Source organism: Microtus pennsylvanicus, chromosome 8, assembly GCF_037038515.1.
Source record: "Microtus pennsylvanicus isolate mMicPen1 chromosome 8, mMicPen1.hap1, whole genome shotgun sequence".
Taxonomy (NCBI): domain Eukaryota; kingdom Metazoa; phylum Chordata; class Mammalia; order Rodentia; family Cricetidae; genus Microtus; species Microtus pennsylvanicus.
In genome coordinates this window covers 47,412,019-47,433,230 of record NC_134586.1, presented here as the reverse complement: position 1 = coordinate 47,433,230, position 21,212 = coordinate 47,412,019, and the positions used below count along the sequence as shown (strand labels likewise).

Here is a 21,212-nt window from a genome sequence, read left to right as displayed (position 1 = left end):
ACACCTCCTCTACAAGGCCACACCTTTTATGAGTGCCGCCACTCCTTTTGGGGACCATTTTCTTTCAAACCACCACAGAGGGGTAGGGACCAGGAGTTCAAGGTCAACCTTAGTTTGTGTTCAAGGTTGATCTGACCTGAGGAAGATTTGGAAAGACTGCCCCACAGATCTGTGTAACAGCCATTTTGATCCACAATGTATCAATACAAATTGACACCCTTTATGTTAGGTTCCAGTACTTTAGTTTCAGGAGATGATCTTTATTCTAGCACCACAGAGAAATGAGAAAGGACAGATCTTCTTCCTTTCCTAACAGTGTCTCAGTGACAACTGGAGAAAAGATTTCTATGTGCTATTAAAAGATAAAACCAGACTCACTGGAAGTACACTAAGTATGTGGATACATACGTGTCTGTATACATATGAGAGAGGGATGGAGAGGACAGGAAGACGAGGAGGAAGAAAGAAGAGGAAGAAAAGAAGAGGTGAGAGCATTCGTATGCAAGGACATGAATAAATCAAAGGGCTTCTCTTTTCTAGCACATAGCATCCTGGCTCATGTTCCAGGCTAAGCGCTAATATAAATAACGTGAATGGCCCAATCCCATCTCTGGAGACCTTTCACTCTTGGTGGCTCTTCCTGGCTGGGTTGAATCAACACTTCCTTTATAAAAGATGTGACAATTGCCTGGCACTGGACGACTCTGTGCTGTATTTGAGCACTGAGATCAGGTTACAATAAAGGCTCAGTTGCAGGGTGTCACCCCACAGAAGCAGCTGATAAAGCCTGCACTTAGAAGCAGCCCTGTGAACTTGCAGAAACGGGAGTGCACATGCGCAGAACCTTCACCTGGACTGACTGCCTGGCTGCTGCTTGGCTTTGACCCTTCTTTATCAGCACAAGGGATCAGAGATGCCAAGGTCCAGGGCCATCTCTGAGTGTCTACGCAGAGCCTGCAAGCTATGGGGTGGGTTGCTACTTTGCCTGGTTATATTTCCATAGCAACCTGGAACCTGGGCGTTTGCAATATGTCTTCATTCTCTGGATTCAAGATGGTCCCCTTCTCAACAATGCCTTCTCTTTTGAAGTAAACGAGTGCCACCTGCTTCTTCCAAGGATCTTTTCCTCCGGCATGTGTCTCAGGTTCATAGCAGGTGCTTAGACGAGGGGCCAGGTAATCCTATGTTTAGCATGTTTATCAAGGTAGCTGGTACTCAAAAACATGTTTACCGCCTTTAAAGAGCTACTAACATGTTTACATAAAATATAGATTTTGCAAGCACACACACATACGTAAAGCAAGCTGGAAGGAAGAAACCTTTAGAAGAGATTTTACGTAATACACTTAGTGGTCTGTCTTATGAGATTAACACCTGGAGGTCCTCCAAAAATAAAAAAGGTGCCTGGAAAGTTTTGGGTCACGGTCCCACACAATATAGACTATAGGCCAAATTCAGTCCATCATCTGCTCCGCTTGAATTCATAAAACGAGCAGAGATTTTACCCATTTAAATGAGTAGGGAAAAGTCAAAAGAGCAATATATTGACACACATGTGCATGACTTTGGAGTTAACTTTTAACAGTAACTTCCTAGACGGTCCCTTCTTTATGGGAGAGGACTCGGCAACCCTGTCCGGATCTGCTCTCTGCTTGTTTGTGCTGCTTAACTTGTGTTTTGTTTGTTGTGCTTGAGGGAAATTTCTCTAAGCCTATCCTTTAAAAGTCAGCTTCCTCAAGACAATTTCAGTTTAGTTAACAGGCAAAGGGATTGTGAATTAGCCATTCCCGAAGCTCACAACCACCTATATGTTTTTCAGAAGGAACTGGAAGATAAAAAACACATCCATGTGCTTCAAAAGCCGAAACTATGAGAAACTGAACATAAACTCCTGCGTATGTGGGGTTTCCATCAGGTAACTGACAGCCTCTCAGTGGTGCAGGACCTGGCTTGTAATCCAAGCCACTGCGTGGATTAAGGCAGGAGGATTACAAACTCAAGGCCAGTCTGGGCTACTTACTGAAAACCTGTTAAAGGTAAGCATTGCAAAATAGGGTGTTCCAGGCCAGTCAATGCTACCATAGTGAGAGTCTTACACGGGGGTGGGGGGTTTGGGAGTGGGGGTGTGTCTAGTGCACATACAGAGAATTTGTCTAGCATGTGTGGAGCCTTGGGTTCAATACACAGGACCTCAAAAAAAAAAAACAAATAAGAACAAAACCCACCAAAGGCATGTACCTGACTGGCCAGGGGTGACGTGGCGATCCACTGTCTACACTAGGAATTTCCCCCTTTCGTAGCTTTAGAAGTAGGTCAGAGTTGGTCACCTTTCCTCTACTTTCTCCTCTGGATTCTTCATACCCCTCGAGACAAAACCTGTTTCTCAGGTATTTTCCCTGGCTAGTAACAGCCACTGCACACGCAGGGGTGGGATGGCTGGGTGATTAGGAACACTGGCTGCTCTTCCAGGGGAACCAGGTTTGAATCCCAGCACCCACACGGCGGTTTATAATCATCTGTAACTCTAATTCCAGGGGTTAGATGTCTTCTTCTGACCTTTATGGGCACCAGGCACACATGCGGCACACACACACTTGTAGACAAGCAATCATACACATGTTTTTAAAAAGTGTGAGGAATTTGGAAGGAAAGACATCCAACACTGCACCTCGTTCTGGCCCTCTTCACACACAGGTCCCACCAGCAAGTCACTCACCTCCTGTTTTGAGGCATAGTAGACAGAATGGCCTTAAAGATTAGCGCTCATGGGGGACAGTGCTCCGCAGACAGCCTGTGGGAAACCCATATCTCCATCTCCCTTGGAGCCTTCCACAGGAGGGAATGCTAAGAAACCACAATGGCTTGCAGGGGCTACAGAGTCAGCAGCATTCGGAAGCAGCAAATTCTCCAAACTATGGTATATTTTTCTCTCTCTCTCTGTCTCTCTCTCTGTGTGTGGTGTGTGTTTGACTATGTGGGCAAGTATATGTGGAGACCAGGGATTTATATAAAATGTCCTCAATCATTCTCCACTTTCTTTTTGGGGGGTGGGGGAGCTTAGGGAGATGGGGAGTATAAGACACAGTTTCTTTGTGTAGCCCTGGCTGTCCTGGAACTCACACTTGGGCCACCACTGCCCAGCTCTCCTCTTTATTTTTGAAGACATGGTTTCCACACTGAACCTGTAGCTCACTGATTCAGCAAGCCTCAGGGGTCACCGTGTCTCCGCCTCGCCAGCACAACACCCACATCTTGCCTAGCTTTTCGGTGAGCGCTGGGGAACAGAACGCAGGTCGCTTATGTCCAAAGAGAAAGCACTGTACTGACGGGGTCATTTGCCTACTTCTCCACACTGGATCTTCCAAAACACTGACAATGCATTTCACATGGAGCCTTTGGGGGAAAAGGCTGATCTCACACCAGCATTCTAGTGACTGGAAAATATTAGATGTCCAAGGAAAGCCAACCATGCAGGTGGCTGTGTAAGTATGAGACACACTGAGCAAGAAAGGTCCCCAACAAACCATGAGGTTCTATTACTGATGCCCAAATGGAATAAAATGTTCTCTCTACAAGTCCGGGTGGTTAACAGCCGTATAATAGTCTCCCACAAACCCCTCAAACCAGACCGACACTGTCTGGGTCTAATCTGTTATACTCAAACAGGAATATGGATTCCAGACAGCCACTTTTGGTCAATCCAGCAGACACGAATCTTTGAAGCGGCTGGAGCAGAGTACAGCGTGAGATTGACTGGGACACTGTTAATTTAGTCACCTGGAGGTAGCCCGAAGATTCTCTCAGCAGCCCCTCCCTCAGTCCTGACAGCTGGGGCAAGCACCCTGAGATTTCAGCACGGGCATCCCGAGGAGATCGTTAGATGGGACATCCTGCCTGGGTTTCTTAAAATGGCCCAGAGTCTTTGCAAAGGAGGTGAAGGGACAGTATGAAGACAGACATGATGAGAATCAGGACCCAACCACATCTCAGCAGCAGTCTGACACTGTCTGGGATATAATCAAAGAGGGCTGAGAAGGGTGGCCCAAGCCTTTAATCCCAGTCCTGGGGAGGCAGAGGCAAGCAGATCTCTGTAAGTTCCAAGGCAACCTGGATAACAGAGTGAGATCCTGTCCTGTCTCAAAAAGGCGGGGCGGGGCGGGGCGGCACATAAAAAGTTAAAACGTATCCTACATATACAAGAAGGTGGTTCCTAGGTCACGTGGGGAGAGGAGCCATCTCCAGGCACCCACACCACTCTTGGATCCCACCCCAGCCAGCACTTTTCTGCATTACACTCTTCCATGCCGGACCGCACACACCTGCACTGACTTGATTTCATATTGATTATGCCACATACAGAGTAGGCATCGTGCTGACAATCACTGAGTACATCCCTCACTTTATTTATCTTTTCCACTTCAGAACTGAGCAAGTTTTCCAAACACAGCAGCAGAAAAGGTGGGGAACACTCTTCCGTGTTTGAATGCCATTAGGATGGAAGATGGCCAGTGATATTTTGTGTCTGACTCTATTTTATTTTGAAGAAAGGGAGAAGATGGGAAGCGGGCTTGCCGCCACAGCAGCTCCTCAGCATTAATGCTGGGACCAGAGTGCCACTGCAGACACCTGGAGAGAGATCAGAAGGCCCAGACAGGGGGAGGGTTCTGCTCCAGGCCACACCCCTAATGGAGAGCTAGGGAGCAGCAGGGGTCAACATACCCCTTATTCACCAGCGATTATGACTAACGTCTTTCTATTTGGAAGGCACGCAGAGGATACTTCCCGCCAAAGACTAAGAATTTTCATGAGATTTAAAAAAAAAAAAGGTCAATCTATGATCTTGCAAAATTGAATGAAATAAGTTTAATGGCTATAAACATTCAGGAAGTCTGTTTGAAGTCTCTTAAGAAAGACAGTAAGAAAGAAGGAACATGCCAGCCCATCCTTCTCCTCCTACGGACACAGGAACCTATAACCACCTTGTCGGAGCACTAGCTGGCTGCCCTTCACTGGAGCCAGTGCCAGACTCTGAGTCACCCGCGCCAAGGCTCCTGCACCTGAGTTGTCTTTGGAGAGATTCCACTTCGGCCTTGCCCAAGCCCCAGCCTGCTGAACTCATGGGAGTTGGACAAGATCACAGCCTGGGGGCTACGACTTCAGGCAATGTGATCATTAGGGCAAAACACAAGTTTATTGGGAACCACCTAAAATGTGAGCTGGGAGGCTAGAGAGGTGGCTGGATGGTTCAGTGAGCAAGCACAAGGACCTGGGGCCGGGTCCCCAGCATCAGGACAAAAGCCAAGTGTGATAGCTCAAGTCTGTAATCCAGACACTGGAAACAGGAGGATCCCTGGAGTTCACTAGCCAAGCTAGACCAGGCAAAACAGCAAATTCCAGGTTCAGTGAGAGACCTTGTCTCCAGACATAACATAGTGCCTAGAGAGATGGTTTAGTGATTAAGAGCACTGACTGCTCTTCCAGAGGATCCAGGTTCAATTCCCGGTACCCACATGTTGGCTCACACCTGTAACTTATGCATGTGGTGCACAGACATACGCAGATAAAACGCCAAACAAATTAAATGAATTAAAATGAATAATGAAAAAAGAAAGAGAGAGAGAGAGAGGGCTGGAGAGATGGCTCAGCAGTTAAGAGCACTGATTGTAACTCCAAGATCTGACACCCTCACACACACATACAAGCAGGCTAAACACCAAGGCACACAAAATAAAAATAAATTATCAAAAAAGAAGGAACATGGAGAGTCAAAGAAGAAAGATGACACCTTACACAGAGTCATGTGTACACCAGGCACACACACAATACAATATATATGAAGGAAGTAAATACTGTGAGCTGGATTATGCATCGAGTGCTGCTGTCCCCTTGTTAAAGTCCAGACTTAAAAAAAAAGTACTGAGTAAATGGTATAAACCTTTTTCAGTGCTCAGGACAGGAAATACAGGGGTCAAATGTGAGGATAAATCAATCAAAGGATCTATAACTCCTGATATTAACCCCTGTTTTTTGACTCACCCTTTTTATGAGGTTGAGTCCCAGCAATTCATTATGACTAATAAAGATTCACATCTTTTGGGGCCACAGATTCTGATTGGTTAATGGGGAAGCTTGAAAACTCTAGGTGTGTTTGAAAGTATACTGGGTTTTCTGTGATTCGAATAGAAACAGAGTTCTTGTACACACACACACACACACACACACACACACACACACACACACACCTGGTGGAATGGGAGAGAAGAAAAAGAGAGAGATTCCTTTTTTTGTAAGAGGCAGTGAACACCTGTGAAGGCTTTGCTCCCCAAAGGCCTTTCTCTTGCCTAAAATCTGAATGAAGAAAAAGAAGGAAGAGGAGGGAGAAGAGAAAGAATAAAAAGACGAGGAAAGAAAATGCAAAGACTGAAAATGGTTTAGAGGTAACATTCTAGAAGAGACAGAAAACAAACAGGGAGCTTGAAAGATGATGGCTCAGAGGTTCAGAACATGGGCTGCTCTTCCAGAGGACCCGGGTTCAATTCCCAGCACCCTCACGGCAGCTCACAATTATTTGTAACTCCGGTTCCAGGGGATCTGACACCCTCACACAGACACACATGCAGGCAAAATACCAATGCCCATAAAATAAAAATAAATTATTTCTTAAAAGAAAGAAAAAGGAAAACAAGCAAAAACCAACAAACAAGGAGAAGAAAAAAGCTGCCCAAATCAGACTGATGATGAAGAGAAAGCATTTGCAGGAAAGGAGGAGCACCCTGTCTCCTGACCTCCATAAAGCAGCACTGAAAACAGCAGTGACCTTTGGCGATGGAGGCTCAGAGCTGGGCAGTGGTAGATGCACTTTTAATCCCAGCACTCGGGAGGCAGAGACAGGTGCATCCCTGAGTTCCTTACAGGCAAACTTGGTTTACAGAGAGAGTTCTAGGATGGCCAGGGCTATAGAGAAAGCCAATCTGTCTCTCTGTCTCTCTCTCTCACGTCTGGTAACACTTTAAGGGCTGAGCCTGAGCTTGCACCTCAGAGATTGAGTGCTTGCCTCAAAAAGGCCTGAGTTTGACTCCCAGCACCACAGGCACAGATAACAAAAAGGACCTAGGCAAACGAAAGGACCTTCAGCTGCCCAGCTGTACACAGAGAACTCAGCTGAAGTAAAGCTGCTGCTGAGTGGGTCCCCATCCCCAGGCACTCTGATGTTAGCTACCCCCTGCTGTTTCGTCTCCAGTGCCTGCCATCCTCAGGGAGATGAGGAAAGTTTTATGACTCTTGATTCAAAGTAGAAAAACAAAAAATGTGACTAGCTCAAGGTCATGAGTGGATTGAGTGCCAGGGCCAAAAAACAAAAACAAACAAACATTGTCTCCAGAGAACTAGATATTGAAACTGTACAAGGTCACTGATTAGCCCAAAGATGGCAGTGACACCGGGAGCCCAAAACAGGAGTGGCCTTGGTTCCTTCTGTGTTCAGGACAAGAAATGGCCTTTTTATAGTAGCATGCTTTTTAACCTCACAGTCTTTTTCCCCCCACAGGAAAAAAAAAACAAAAAACCTTCTTTTTTTCCCAACCAATCTCTCCATTCCCAGGATGCTTAGAGTGACTGTCACTTTGGCAGGCCTACGTGTCCAAGGCCACCAAACACCCATCTCCACCACACCTGTCTTTGCTGGCAAGCTACTTCTATCAAGAAGCCGAGTTTAATGATACTCTCAGGCCCGGGAGAACAACACTGCTCTGACCCCAGCAGCTACCTAGAGTCTCCTGCTGTGAAAACTCACCAGCCCAGGCATCCCCAGCTCTCCTCCCTGTATGTTCTTACCTATCTGGCCACCTTGTCCCCATCTGCTCTAGGGACAGAGATGCAGTCATGACCATCCCTTGTTCCCCGAGGGTCTCTTCAAGCCATCTGGGACAAGCTGCCAGCACAGTGGATTTCTTTGAAAAGTAACTGGAGGAGCTAGGTGAGTGTGTCTCACATCCTGCCTCAGCCAAGATTTTCGTCGGATATGCGGCCCATTACAGAGATCCACAACTAGTCGAAATGTGAAGAACTGAGGCTCTGGCAATGCCTAGCTCCAGCCGACATGTCAACAACGCAACCGCTATGTGGAAGAAACACACTTCAGAAGAGTGGGGTGAAAAGATTATGAGAGCCAGGAACCATGATGCGCTATGGAAACAGGGGGGCTGCACCCAGGATATCTCAACAACGAGATTGCCCAAGCAAGACCTACATAGTGACAGCACCAGCTGATGGGAGAAATTTCACAAGCTCTACCCCAAGATGAAGAGCTACAGGCAACCAATGGTTGCTGAGAGAGGGAGAATGGCGGTGGATGATAAACCCTTGATAGGTTATGCACTCATAAGTGGTCATCCTTAAACATATGTACGTTAAGAGCATCACTAAGCAGACTCCGCAGGTTGTGTTTGAGTGACTGGGTATAACAATATACAGAAGAAGAAGTCAGAAACTCAAGAGGGAGGGGTAGGGCACAGGAAGAGGAAAATGACAAGAATGACTTAAATACAGTATGCAATTTTCAAAAAATTTAAATTTTATATTTAATTACTTGATTATTTATTCATTTATTTATTCATCTGTTTGTTTATTTATTTGAGGCAGGGTCTCTCTAAATAGCCCTGGCTGCCCTAGGACACACTGTGTAGACCAGACTGGCCTCAAACTCACAAAAATCCACTGGCCTTTGCCTCCCAACTGTTAGAGTTAAAGGTACATACCACCACCGCACCCAGCCAAGTTAAAGAATTTAAATTACAAACAAACAACCCTCCTTTCCTAAGGAAGCACTAAAGAGATCACAGATGTACTCCTTTGATTGTGTAAACCTGTGCCTGTTCCTGGTGTGTGGTGTCTGTGCTGAGCCCAGAGGCCAACCTTGGATGTCACTTCTCACCTTTTATTTGAGTGGAGAGTTTCTCACTGGTCTGAGCTCACCAAATAGGCTAGGCTGGCTGGCCAGCAGCCCTGGGGATCTGCCTGTCCCTGCCTCCCTACAAGTGCACACCTCCACTCCTGGCTTTTAAAATATTTTCAACTTATTTTCAAATGTGAGATCTGAGGGTTAGTTAAGTTCTCACCGGCAGTTTACTTACCAACTATTTCTTCCAAGTCTCAGAACACAGATTGTCTTTCTTTTTTTTTTTCCTTTTTGAAATTCACAATTTCCCTGAAACCCAGTCAGTAGCAGTTGCTGCACCTAGACATATGTCTCAAGTTATGCCTTCAATTACCTCTCTGGACCCACGTGGGCTGGCTTTCAGGGACAGACGATCTCTGGTCCAGCTTTTTTGTTTGTTTTCTCTCTCCACTCCCCTCCGTCTGTCTCCCTCTCTCACACTCTCCCTGTCTGTCTGTCTGTCTCTGTCCACGTGAGAGAGTTTGGGTAGGCGTGCAGCACAGCATACATGTGCAGCCAAGTGGACAAGCTTGGGGGGCAGACTTGCTTTCTAGCCTGAGATAGGGACTCTGTTGCTTTTCTACTGAGCATGCCTGGTTATGTGACCCTTGAACCTGCAGAGCTTCTCTTGTTTTTGCCTCCCCTCTTGGCAGAGCAGCTCTGGAATTACAAATGCTTGCTACTGCAATGGGCATTATGTGGGTTTGGGTTCTCAGGTTAGGATGGCACGTATTTTGCACACTAAGCCTTTACCCCAGCCCCGCCTTCAACCTCTTCTTCACCATTTAATTAATTTCTATTTTTATTTGGCCAGTCTGGAATTCATTACACAGAATAGAAGGGCTTCAAACTCAGAGGTCTGCTTTTCTCTGCCTCTCCAGTGCTTTTAAGACTAAAGATATGTGCCACCATGTCTGGCACAGCTCTGGTTTTGAATTCATTGTATATTCTCACACTCTATTATAATTATACATTAAAATGCATATATATATACACACACAAATGAATGTATAGAGTGGTGGAGCTAGGGTTTAGTTGTTTTTTTTTTTTGGTTTTATTTTTGTTTTTTTGAGACAGGGTTTCTCTATAGCTTGGAAGTCTGCCCTGGCCCTTGCTCTGTAGACCAGGCTAGCCTCGAACTCAGAGATCCACCTGTCTTTGCTTCTCAAGTGCTGGGATTAAAGGCATGTACTACCCCCAGCAGCAGAGCTAGGGGTTGTTAAATAGCTACACTGTTCAAACTGCTCTGAGCTTTGATCACTGAGGATAAAGACAATGATTTCAAAAGTACTGGGGGGTATCTCAGCTGGTAGAGTTCATGCCTAGCTGGCACAAAGCCTTAGGTTTGATCCTCAGCTCTAGGGAGACCATGCATGGTGACAGGTGACAGGAATCTCAGCCACTGAGTGGCGCACACAGGAGGAGCAGGAGCTCAAGGTCACCTGGGGCTGCACAGCAACTTCAAGGCCAGTCAGAACTCTGCAGATCGCTTGCTAGCAACAACAAACCTCGTGCCACCCCAACTGTGCAGCTGCTGAGTATTTTCACCAGGCAAGCACTAAGCACTGAAGACTCATCACCACGCTGAGTTCTCACCGTTCCAGGAGGCAGCACGCTATGCAGCTGACAGATGACAACAGAGAGCGAGATGAAACCGTACAGACTCTCTGACATGCACACAGAAAGTCCTCAGTTCAGGAACAGGTGGAGTTTGGCCGCCGAATGAACCGACACTATTAGCACAATGTACACCAAGAATCTGTGTGGCTAGTAAAAGCAAAGAGTGCGCGCCAGCAGAGGGAGACGACTGTACTGACAGGAACACCCGATAAGGAATGAAGGGCATCAATTATCCAATTCCTGAGTGCCAATTCGGGGTCTTCCTTGGTTCTAAACTGCTTCATATCCTGTGTCTAAAGTCACACGGCTAGAGAGAATCCGTTCATCGTCCTGCAAGAACGTCACCAGTGCATGCCCTCTGTAGCCCTAGTGCATGGCTGTCGTGTTCTTCTGTTGGGTGGAAATGGAACTACCTGGCTGGCATGGCAGAATCTTTAAGAAAAATCAAGGCACATTTAGAGGATATTGAGGGGGCTTAGGGAATGACTCGGTCTACAAAGTATTTTCCATGCAAACATGAGGACTTAAGCTTCGCTCTCCAGAACCTATACAAAGGGCACACATGAGACATGTGTCTGCAACCCTAGTGTTGGGGAAGGAAGACAGGAAGATCCCCTAGGCCTTTGGTCCTATTCTTAAAGACAATGGGGGAGTTTCAGGCTCAGTGAGAGAAGCTGTCTCCAGAAAGCAGTGTGATCAAATATGATCCTTAACATTAATCTCTGGCCTCTAGACACACCCACACTAAAAGATATGCACAACACAGACATAACACACACACACACACACACACACACACCTTCTTAAAAATGTGAAAGGAGTATACTCAAAAGTAACTTGTTTTTTCTTCATCCCTCTGGCTCCTTCCTCCATCCCTCCTCCACTGAGGCTGGAACCCGAGAGGCACACAGCAGACTAGCTTTCTACAGTGCTATCTCTCCCTCCAGCGCAAAAGCTACTGCACAGTGACCATATTTTTAAAAGAGCCTATCCTTATGGCAGATTTGGAAGGCAGCAATAGAAAATTAGATGGGGTTGGGGGAAGCTATTGCTCAAAGAATTAAAAGGACTTTTTTTTTTTTAAGAAAAAAATGAAAACAAACCAGGCAAGGCTGGCTAGATGGCTCAGCAGTTAAGAGCTCATACTGTTCTTGCGGAAGACACAAGTTGAATTCCCAGCACCCATATTGATTGCTTACAAACACCTCTCAACTCCAGCTCTGCAGGATCTGATGCCTCAGGTCTCAGGCACTGAATTCAAGGCACAACCCCTCCCCCACATAAACACATAAATTAAAAAAAGTAAAATCCTAAAAGCAAAATCAAAACAAAATATCAGTCATAGGAGCTTATGCCTGACACCCTTAGCACTCTGAAGTCCAAGGCAAGAGGGCTAGGGTTAGGGCCTGATTTTGAGCTACACAGTGGGACCCTGCTTGAATTAAGAACTGAAGAAACATTAAAAACCAAACTGTGCTTGGCTGGTGCATAACTGTGCTTACAACCATGTTCAGGGAGTGACAGTGACCTCTGGAACTCCCAGTGACCACAGTTTAGCATATGGTTGAACTTGAGTCTGCAAGCATGAAGAAATAATGATTTGCTGGGAATTTGGGGGAATTACTGACCCTGAGAGAATTATTACAAGTCTAAAATCGGGTGACTTTGTTTTCTAACACATTAGCATATCTCTACAGAAGCAGTTTGCAGGGTGGTTAAGTGATAACCAGTCACTGTGGCTGGACCCAAGTCCCTCTTTACACCTGGTTGCTGTGTGAGCTTGGTCAAGCCACGAAACCTTCCTGTGCCTTGGTGTCTTCTTAACAGCAAGGACAGGAATAAATCCCAGAACCCGTGCCATAATTAACACAGCTAAAGGCAGAAAAAAGAGTGAATGAGTTCCGAAAAAAACAATAAAGCACAAGCAGGACACCACCACCCGCCCGTGACACACTGTCAACATTTGATGGGCTGCTGAAAAGACAGGTTCCTGAGCCACACTAGAATCATGAAGGTTCTTTGAAAGTCACTTCTAAAATGTAAGGGCTTTTCAGATCTAACTTCTATACCCAGATTCCAACAAACAAACATTATTAGGAACCAAAATAATCTAACTAGTACCACTGTACTGTATATCGCAAACTCCTGTCCATCTGAGGCTTAGAACAGCAAGCGGCATCCAAGTAACTTTTCCCTATGTGCTTGGGAGCCACAGAGAGGTCACTGCAGCCCAGGGCTTCAGTCACTCAGAACATTCTGGGTGAATAAAAGGGCTCGGATCTTACATCCACAAAGAACCAAACCACACAGCAAGTTGCAACCGACTCATAGCCGACAGTGTCTTCATGAGTTTGTCTCCAACATCACCATCCTCCATGTATGTAAAACAAAATAAAACCCAGGATATTCAGCTCATGCTGAATATTGAAAATACAAAAACAATCATATCCCAACTCTCACCAGAAATAGATGAGTACTTAGCAGGCCCAGTCCTCATCGCCTGCCATCATCATCTCACAAACTTTTCAAGGGAGTTTTTTTTTTTTTTCAGGGCAGAACACTTTCTCATATGGTGACGATCTGCAGTCAGATAGAACCTGACTCAGCAGGGGAAAGAAAAGGCTTTTCCTACTCTCCAAGTCACCCCTGGGCAGGTCCAGTCTCAGCACTCATACAGACACACCCCGGAACTGTAAATGATTTTAACAACAGGACGTTTTTCCCACCTCAAAAGTGGGATCACCTTTTTCAGCCTACTGATGTCCCAAGGGTGTTCTGAGTATCAACAAGTTCACATTAGTCAGGCACTTTGATTTCTACAGACAAAAGGCTCTGCAGAACTACAAAGCATGATTATCCAACCCAACAGCCTCTGTGGAGTATTCAAGATGACAAGGGAGGAGGCGGACGGGCTACTGGTTCCCACTGTTGCCCTCCCCATAGCAAAGCTCCCGCAATCCCCAAGCCCAAGGCAGGGCCAGCCAAGTGGAAGCCATGCTGTATCGGCACTTGGCTGCACTCTTCCTTATATAGTCAATGGAGAGGGAATCCCTCTCTGTGCATATTTTCAGTTCACATTCCCAAACAGTATAGGCAAACACACAGATTTCAGCTGTGATTAACAGGGCTGCCTCTGCCTGGGCTAGTCCCCCAGGTTGGGGCCCCATGCACATCCCTGTGAAAGGATGAGTCTGAGTGAGGGTATTCCTTTGGGAACCCTGACTCCTTTGCTAAAGAAGGTACCAGCAGGTGTACCTATGCCCAGATAATGCCCACAGGCAACCATGCCAATCCCACTTAAAAACCTGAGGGGATAAATGAAAAGATAATTTTAGATCTACACTGAATCTCAGCTTGGGACTTCCCCTTGGACTCTGGAGTACTTGCAAACAGTCTTGAAGACTGTGGAAAAATAATAGGTAATTGCAGAGACTAGCATAATCTAGCATACTATTAGAATATATATGCATATCATCAGGAGGAACTAGAGATTTCATCCAGAGCCATACGCCTACCAGGCAAGTGCTCAACTATTTCCTGCCCGAAAAGGAATTTCTGAGGGACACCAAGGCCCAAGTGGACTTCTTCTCTCATAGCACGTGACAGCCTTTAGGGAGAAGTCAAACACTGGCTGGCATTAACTATGTTCTTCACGAGTCACAGACACTCATCCATGAGCCTTTAGCTGAGCTGCTCACAGTTGAGATTTAAAACCCCCCAAACCCCTTGGTGATGAGTGCTCAGAGGAAGAGGAGGCGGGGAGAAGAGTATCCACGCAGCTCTGCGTTCAATCCTTAGTGTCAGATAAAACAGAAAACACCTGATAAACAAGCAAACAAACAACTAACTAAATAAATACCTTCGCCGTCACCAAAGCTATAACAGCTGTTTATTAGTGCGATGGGATTCCTACTAAAGCGAGCCACAATATACCACAACGCAGTGGCACTAAGCGGTGCAGGCATCTAGACCTTCCAAAGCATCGAACCGCTAATCCTGGGAATCTGTACCCATCCACTGCACTAAATTCATTCTTACTACAAAGCCTGACAAAGTATCAGAAGGAAATTTAAAAAATAAAGAGAAAAAGCTCCTGAGCCTGAAGGGTTAACTCACTTGTCTATAGGGGGAAGAAAAGGGAAAAGGAGAAGAAAAAAAAGCACGGGTATAGTTTCCTTTTATCCTAAAACAATGCATTTATTATTTTCTGTGTGTCTGGTAAAGGGCATGGCTTTCAGAGTGGAAAACAAAACAGACGTTGGTCACATGTTTATTGTGACCAACCTCACCTCCTCCCTTCCCTTCTGATAAATAATCAAACATGCCATCCAGAAAAAACAAAATCAGCGAGCTGGGAAATTTGATGGTCATCAAACAGGCTGAGAGAGCGAGAAAAGCAGCCCACTGTTCCCACACTGCTCGGGCCCACACCTACACTGCCATCTGAGTAAATATAACCTCACTCACTCTTCCCATCTTCCCCGCAATTACTCCTACTGTTAAACAAATTGGCCTTAAGGCAGTGGCAAACATCTTTTCTTTTCTCCCTCCTGCAAAGCAGAACAACTTCTGAACATAAAAATAAAAAAATAAAAATAAAAAACAAACCCATCCCAGCCACAGCGACACACAGGGAGACTTGTTTGTGTCGATGTTTCTCCTATTAGACGGTTTGGACGACTATGAAAACCCTATTTTCTTTTCCTGCCCTAACAGATGCTGTTGAAAATACTGAAGTTAATAGATATTTAGTCTGAGGACTAACCAAGTTCAGAATAATAGCAATTCTCTTAAGATCAAAAGAGTCAATTTTCTACTTCCTGTCTATTCCCTCATCAGTACATAGCTTAAAAAAAATAGCACCTGGCTTGCCAATTATAGTGAAGCCGAAGAACAGGGCTGGGGGGGGGGGGGGCGTCGAGGGAGGGAAGAGAGGCCAGAGGGTGGACCAGGGCAGGAAAAGGTGGAACCATTTTTAAAAAGCTCATACCATGTGTTTGAAAGCCATTTCTCCTGAAGAGCCCAAGAGTTACAAGGCTCTGCCAGCCCCAGTGCCAGGGCTTGCCCGCCATGCTAATTACTCACAGAGAAAATGGTCAAAAGAGGGTCCGATACCACAGTTAACAACCATTGCTGGGAGCAAGGCAGCCTTTCTCTTTCCCTCCGCAGCCCACTCCGTTTAAACAATAGTCATATGAATGAGATAATGACCGTGCGTGTTTCGGCAGTCTGACTTTTATTGGCATGAAATTGGTACAAATATTATCAAGACCGATTCGCCCGTGATGACGGTGTCATGATGTCAACCTCCCAGGACAACTCTGCACACTGTCACAGGCACCATCCCCACACTCTCTCAGGACTCGAGATAACAGGAAGAAAAAAAGCAGACGGCACATTCAGCAGGGGGAAAGTTACAATCTACATCCAGCCTGTAAAAGTGTCTGACAACACTGGCTGATTCTTCCTGATCGGAGCCAAAGCCACATGTGAAAGCAAGAGAGAATTAACAAGGAGTTAGCAGGATCCCTATGGTGGAAAAAAAGGAAGAAGAAGAAGGAAAAAAAAAGGCTTAGATGGAGAGAGGAGGGAGGGAAGGAAGGAAGCACACGGTAAACAACTTGAAGCATCTCAGTTTGTCCTTTACCGAACGTCTGCCCAAGCAAAGATCCCAGCTTAAAAGTTTAACCCATTGAAAATGTTCTTTTTTTTTTTCCTCTGGACACTTACAGAGCAAATGAAGAGTTTGGCAGAGTGAGCCGGCACCGTCTCCCTCTGCAGTTCCGTCTCGCTGTGGATGAGCTCTGGCTGTTTCTGCGAAGCGGGGGTTTGCCGAGTGGTAAAAGAGATGTTTGAATAAACAGGAAGTGCTGAGCGGCTGAAGCACACTCGAGGAGAAAACACACTGGAACACTGCCCTTTGTAGGCAACCTCAGGGAGGTTTGTCTCCACAGTAGCTGGCTGGGCTCTCACTCAATGACAAGGAAACCACAAGAATTCCTCAAGTAATTCTTCACTTTCAAAGCTGGAAGATCAGTTGGAGCTTGCAGGTAATTTTCAAAGTTGTATGGAGCACTTAAAGAAATCTATTAATGTTCAACGTATCTAAATCACTCCAGGACGGCAAGCAGGGACACAGCACACATGGCGTGCCCCGGTAGACCAAGCCCTAGCCAAACACAGCTCCCGCACAAGGAGGCAAGTACACACCAACAGGGTTCAGGAAACCTGCTCTTGAGATATTTTTGTGGTGACATTTACATAGGCAGGATGAGAGAGAGAGAGAGAGAGAGAGAGAGAGAGAGAGAGAGAGAGAGAGAGAGAATGAATTCAGACCTTGCTGACCTTAGAGGATTTTTAGTCACATATATTTTTTAAAGATCACGACATCTGGCATTCCAAGGATATGCCTTGTATCTGGTTTGATTGCTTTCCCTCCACATTTAGCTCCTCTGCTATTAGGAAAACTACTTGTGTATGGTACAGTGCCCGCTTGCCTGCTTGAGTACTCCTTACCCTGTCCTAAACTGATTATTAAGGTCCTGTCTTCAGTCACCAGAAGAACCTGACAGGTACCATTTAAAAAAAAAAAAACCAGCCACAGGAGGTGTAGCAGGTCAGTGAAAAATGGGAGGAAGAGTGGAACAGCCATATTCAACTGAAAACAAGGATACAGCAAAGGCTTCCTTTCTAAAATGTACTGCTCTTGTGGCTGAGTCTCTGCCACAGACGCATCTGATTTGTTATTGAGCATGGAACGCTGGCCTGTCTGTCAGGCAGGTGCTAATACTCGGCTAAAATAACTCATTGGGAGCTGTCAGTGAGATGTTTACATAGGCCCCAATCTTTTCTTCATAGAAGGAAATTTTTTTTTTTACTGGAATTCATCTTCTTTTGATCTCACATTCAAAGCAACGGCAGCTTGATAGACATTCAAGTCTGAAAGCAAATCCAGACGCTGAAGATAAACCGCCAGAATATGACAGGCAGAAGCATCTAAAGCTTACAGAAATGAAGAGAACAGCATGTCGCCCGAGTATTACAATAGCAAAAATCAAGAGACATATTAGGTGGAACTGATCAGCCACAAAAACAGTTCAAAAGGCAGATCACAGAAACAGGACGAGGAGAAGGGGGGGGGGGGGAATGGGATCAATCTGGTTTTTCTGCCTCACCTCCCTCCTGAGCCTCCACGTCTGCCTCTCCCCTGCATGAAGGGTGGAATGTCCAATGAAGAGGCTCTTCTCTAACTGGGCCGGTCCATTTACAGAGGTGCCAAAGGATTTGCTAACAATCTGCTTCAAGGAACAGGAGGAAAAGGAAGGCATGTGCCCAGGCTCCCGCACGCTACATTGTACTGCCATCCCTGTTTCTCTTCTTGAATGTAGCACTGGAGAACACAAGCCTGGCCCAGGGGAGGTGGGCAGTCAGGCACAAACCAAGCTAGGATGGGGGCTAACACTCTCCTAAAACAGCTAGACAGTGAATGAATGCAAGAGCCCTACCTGCAGTCACACACATGGTCAGATTCCTCCAGTCCCAGACATATGTCACTGTTCCACCCCTAGACGCTTTTCAGCCAACTGGGCCAGTCTCTTAAAGGGATTATTACAAGGACTGTTTTATGGGCATAAAAAAATTTCAAAGAATTTTTTTTCTTAGAGGGATACTATTGTTTTTAAAGGATGCCTCTTGTTTTAATCAAAGTCAGTGCATACAACAACAGGGAAAGCAGTTCTGCCCTGGAGGTGTTTATTAACAAACACTGAACGGGAAGAGGCAGAACCAGATTAAAGGACATCAGAATTCTACAAAATTTACCTGTGGTTCTTTCCCAACTGGGACCTTCTTCTGAGATTGGAAAAGTGAGATTCTCTTTTAAATACTATATGCTAGGATTTTTAAAATTACTTCATTTCCCTGTTCCTCCCTCCCTCCCTTTTTCCTCCCCCTGCCTTCTCTCCATAGTAAGCCCACAGTAAAATATGGATTTAAAAATGCACAACCCAATTTCCAAAGCTGTAATCAGTTTATGGTTTGTTTTCTATCAACGGGATACCTGGGTAACTGAGTTACAAACATGGAAACAAACTGCGAGGCGCGGGGGCCAGTAGACTGTGAGGCACTCTGCAGTTAGGATGTCTACACAAGACCTGCCTATCAAATATACGTTCAGTTTATTCACAAAAACATTCCTTACAACACCATCCTATTATAAAGATTACGGTAGCTGGAAGGAAAGGCCTTAGGCCTCTGCGGCGGTGGGGGGGGGAGGTAGAGAGGGTGGGGAGGTGGGATTCTCCCCAGTGTGCAAGCTTCAGGAGCAGCTCCAACAGCTGGGGATGACCTTTAGCTATGGCAAGCCAGGAGGACCAGGAGGAGGACACTCACTGTTGGAAGTTCCAGAAGGTGCTTGGGAGCACTGGCCAGGGGCTAGTTCTGCTAGGCAGGCTGTTGCCAAGAGGGATCAGTACAGGGGTTTGCGACGCCATGTCTTGGGAGCACCATGGTACAATCCTGGGGCCATTGCTGGTTTCTGTGCGTAAACTCCTGGTGTGTGCCAGTACATGCTGTATCATGTACTGTGGGACTATGTGTTTAACTTTGGGGTAAATATTTTTGCACATTTTTAACATAAATATTTTTCTGTTTTGTTCACAGTCCAAACATGTTATATGTTCACACTATTTGTAAATATTTTTCTCCTTTTATAACAATAATATCCTGTGAGTCAAAACATGTTTGTGTTTACTTTATCAAAACAAATTCTTAGTTCAAAACAACATGACCTGTGGTCAATCTGGCTTCCAGGTTCCACAAAAATGGTTTTACTTATGTTCCTAACACAAACAACAAACAAACAAACAGCAAGCACCATACTAGAGTCTAGGCTGCCTTAAAACCTTACCTATGCCCCATCCCATGGAGATGTAAATTGTACCCATCAAACAAGCCAGCCTCCTCCTGACATCAACAGCAAGAAACAATTTACTCCCTAAATTTCTCAACTTCCATATGCCACATTACCATCATTTACCCACAAACAAGGGAAGTTTACCATAAAAGTGAAATGCAGTTTCCCTTGTACATTAGAAAATAGATTTTTTTTTCCTCCACAAAGAATGCAATTGCCTCCACTCCTTTGCTTGGGACATTAAAGGTCTGTTTAAAAAAAAAAAAATCTGCCAAGTAAGAAGGCCTTCATTAGTTGGGCTTTTTTGATATAAACAACTTTTGAGATGTCATTTTAAAAACCTCATAATGACACCATTAAAAAGCTACCATTTTTAACAGAGAGCTCGTCTGCTCAGGGCCATGGAATGGTAGCCATGTTTCAGGCCCCTTCCTTCCTTTTTCCCCTTTCAGACTTCTGCTGGACTTGAATGTCACCATAGACCTTGAAGCTCTGAATGTGAAATGGCTTCGCTAATTGCTTTAATTGCTTGTAGATGTGCAAGCAGGTGAAAGCCGATCCCCGGGCCATTGTAGAGACTAAGGACAACACTGGAATGTTTACACAGTGGTTTGATTTTAATAGACAGAAGGGCTGAGTTTAAGACAGCAAGTACACAGCTAATAGGTGACCTCTTAATGTGCTCCTCCTCTAAAAAAAAAATACTAATAAGGACACACAACCAAACACAATGTCATGTCTGAAAGACAGAATCCTAAATACCAAGGTTATTACCCAGTACCTGACATTTCCACCCGAAACGTTACACTTAAGAAATTAAAACAAAAAAGTACTTTATAAGTCAGTCACCTTCTATACAGACTTTGACTCTATAGTATTTTTTAAATAAGCACACTCATTTAAATTTTAAATTGCTTATATTTTTTCCCACTAGTGCAACACTCCATTGTCCCTTAGAGGAAAAGGCCTAAGTGTCCCTCACCCTCACTTACGGTCTCCTGCCTCTTGGATGATCTTTGTTGCACCATCGAGGCTAAACCCTTTCACATCAGTGCTGTGCACAAACATGCATCTCCCTCCTGCCTGTCCTCTTGCTGTGTGAGCTCATGGTCGGCTTCTTATTAACAGGACTAGAAAGGACTTTGGATTGGTAATTCAACAGTAGCGGCCATACTCCTTGGATGTTTTAATGGCTTGAAATGGACACCGAGATTTGGTGATACCTTCCAATGGCTATCTTCTCATGCGGGTATCAATATAATCTTTAGTGCACGAGAGGAAATGCGTGATGAGCCATAGTCACCACCCCACAAAGGTTAAGCAGGAACAGATTTATAAAGGTGAGCAAATATACTTTATATAATCAATAGATATACATATAAATATCTAAATTCATGCATGTATGTATGTATACAGATATCCATGTGCAGATGTATATATGCATGCATACACATGGGATTCATGCATATAGGAATATTTCATATATAGTTAAGACTAGCTCACTGATGCAAAAGGGGGAAAAAACAGAAAATAATGCGATAATTTTAGGGGTAAGCTGGACAATCTGAGGCAATAGATATATCTTGTAAATTAGTTCAGACAAAGAGGCACGGAGGTACTTCTCCATACAACAGGGAGTATGGTGTAAGTACTGCTCACCTAAGAAATGCTGTATATTAACTTATGGTGATGAAATACAAATTGCAGAAAGGAAGGGAAAAAAGAGACAGGAAAAAATTGTCC

The 21,212-nt window shown here is 45.1% G+C and overlaps 1 protein-coding gene across 11 annotated transcripts in view; it reads right to left on the bottom strand.

Moving 5' to 3' along the window:
* Positions 1–21,212, bottom strand: part of Foxp1 (forkhead box P1) — a 609,381-nt gene that overhangs the window by 154,535 nt on the left and 433,634 nt on the right. Inside the window, exon 1 of one of the 11 annotated variants that reach the window (XM_075983356.1) lies at positions 16,286–16,747. The exons of 8 other annotated variants lie outside the window; for them this stretch is intronic. The gene's annotated coding sequence lies outside the window, so the exon portion shown is untranslated. Of the gene's footprint in view, positions 1–16,285; positions 16,748–21,212 lie in introns of those variants that run through there. 2 more of the 11 variants (XM_075983353.1, XM_075983357.1) reach the window with 2 other exon arrangements.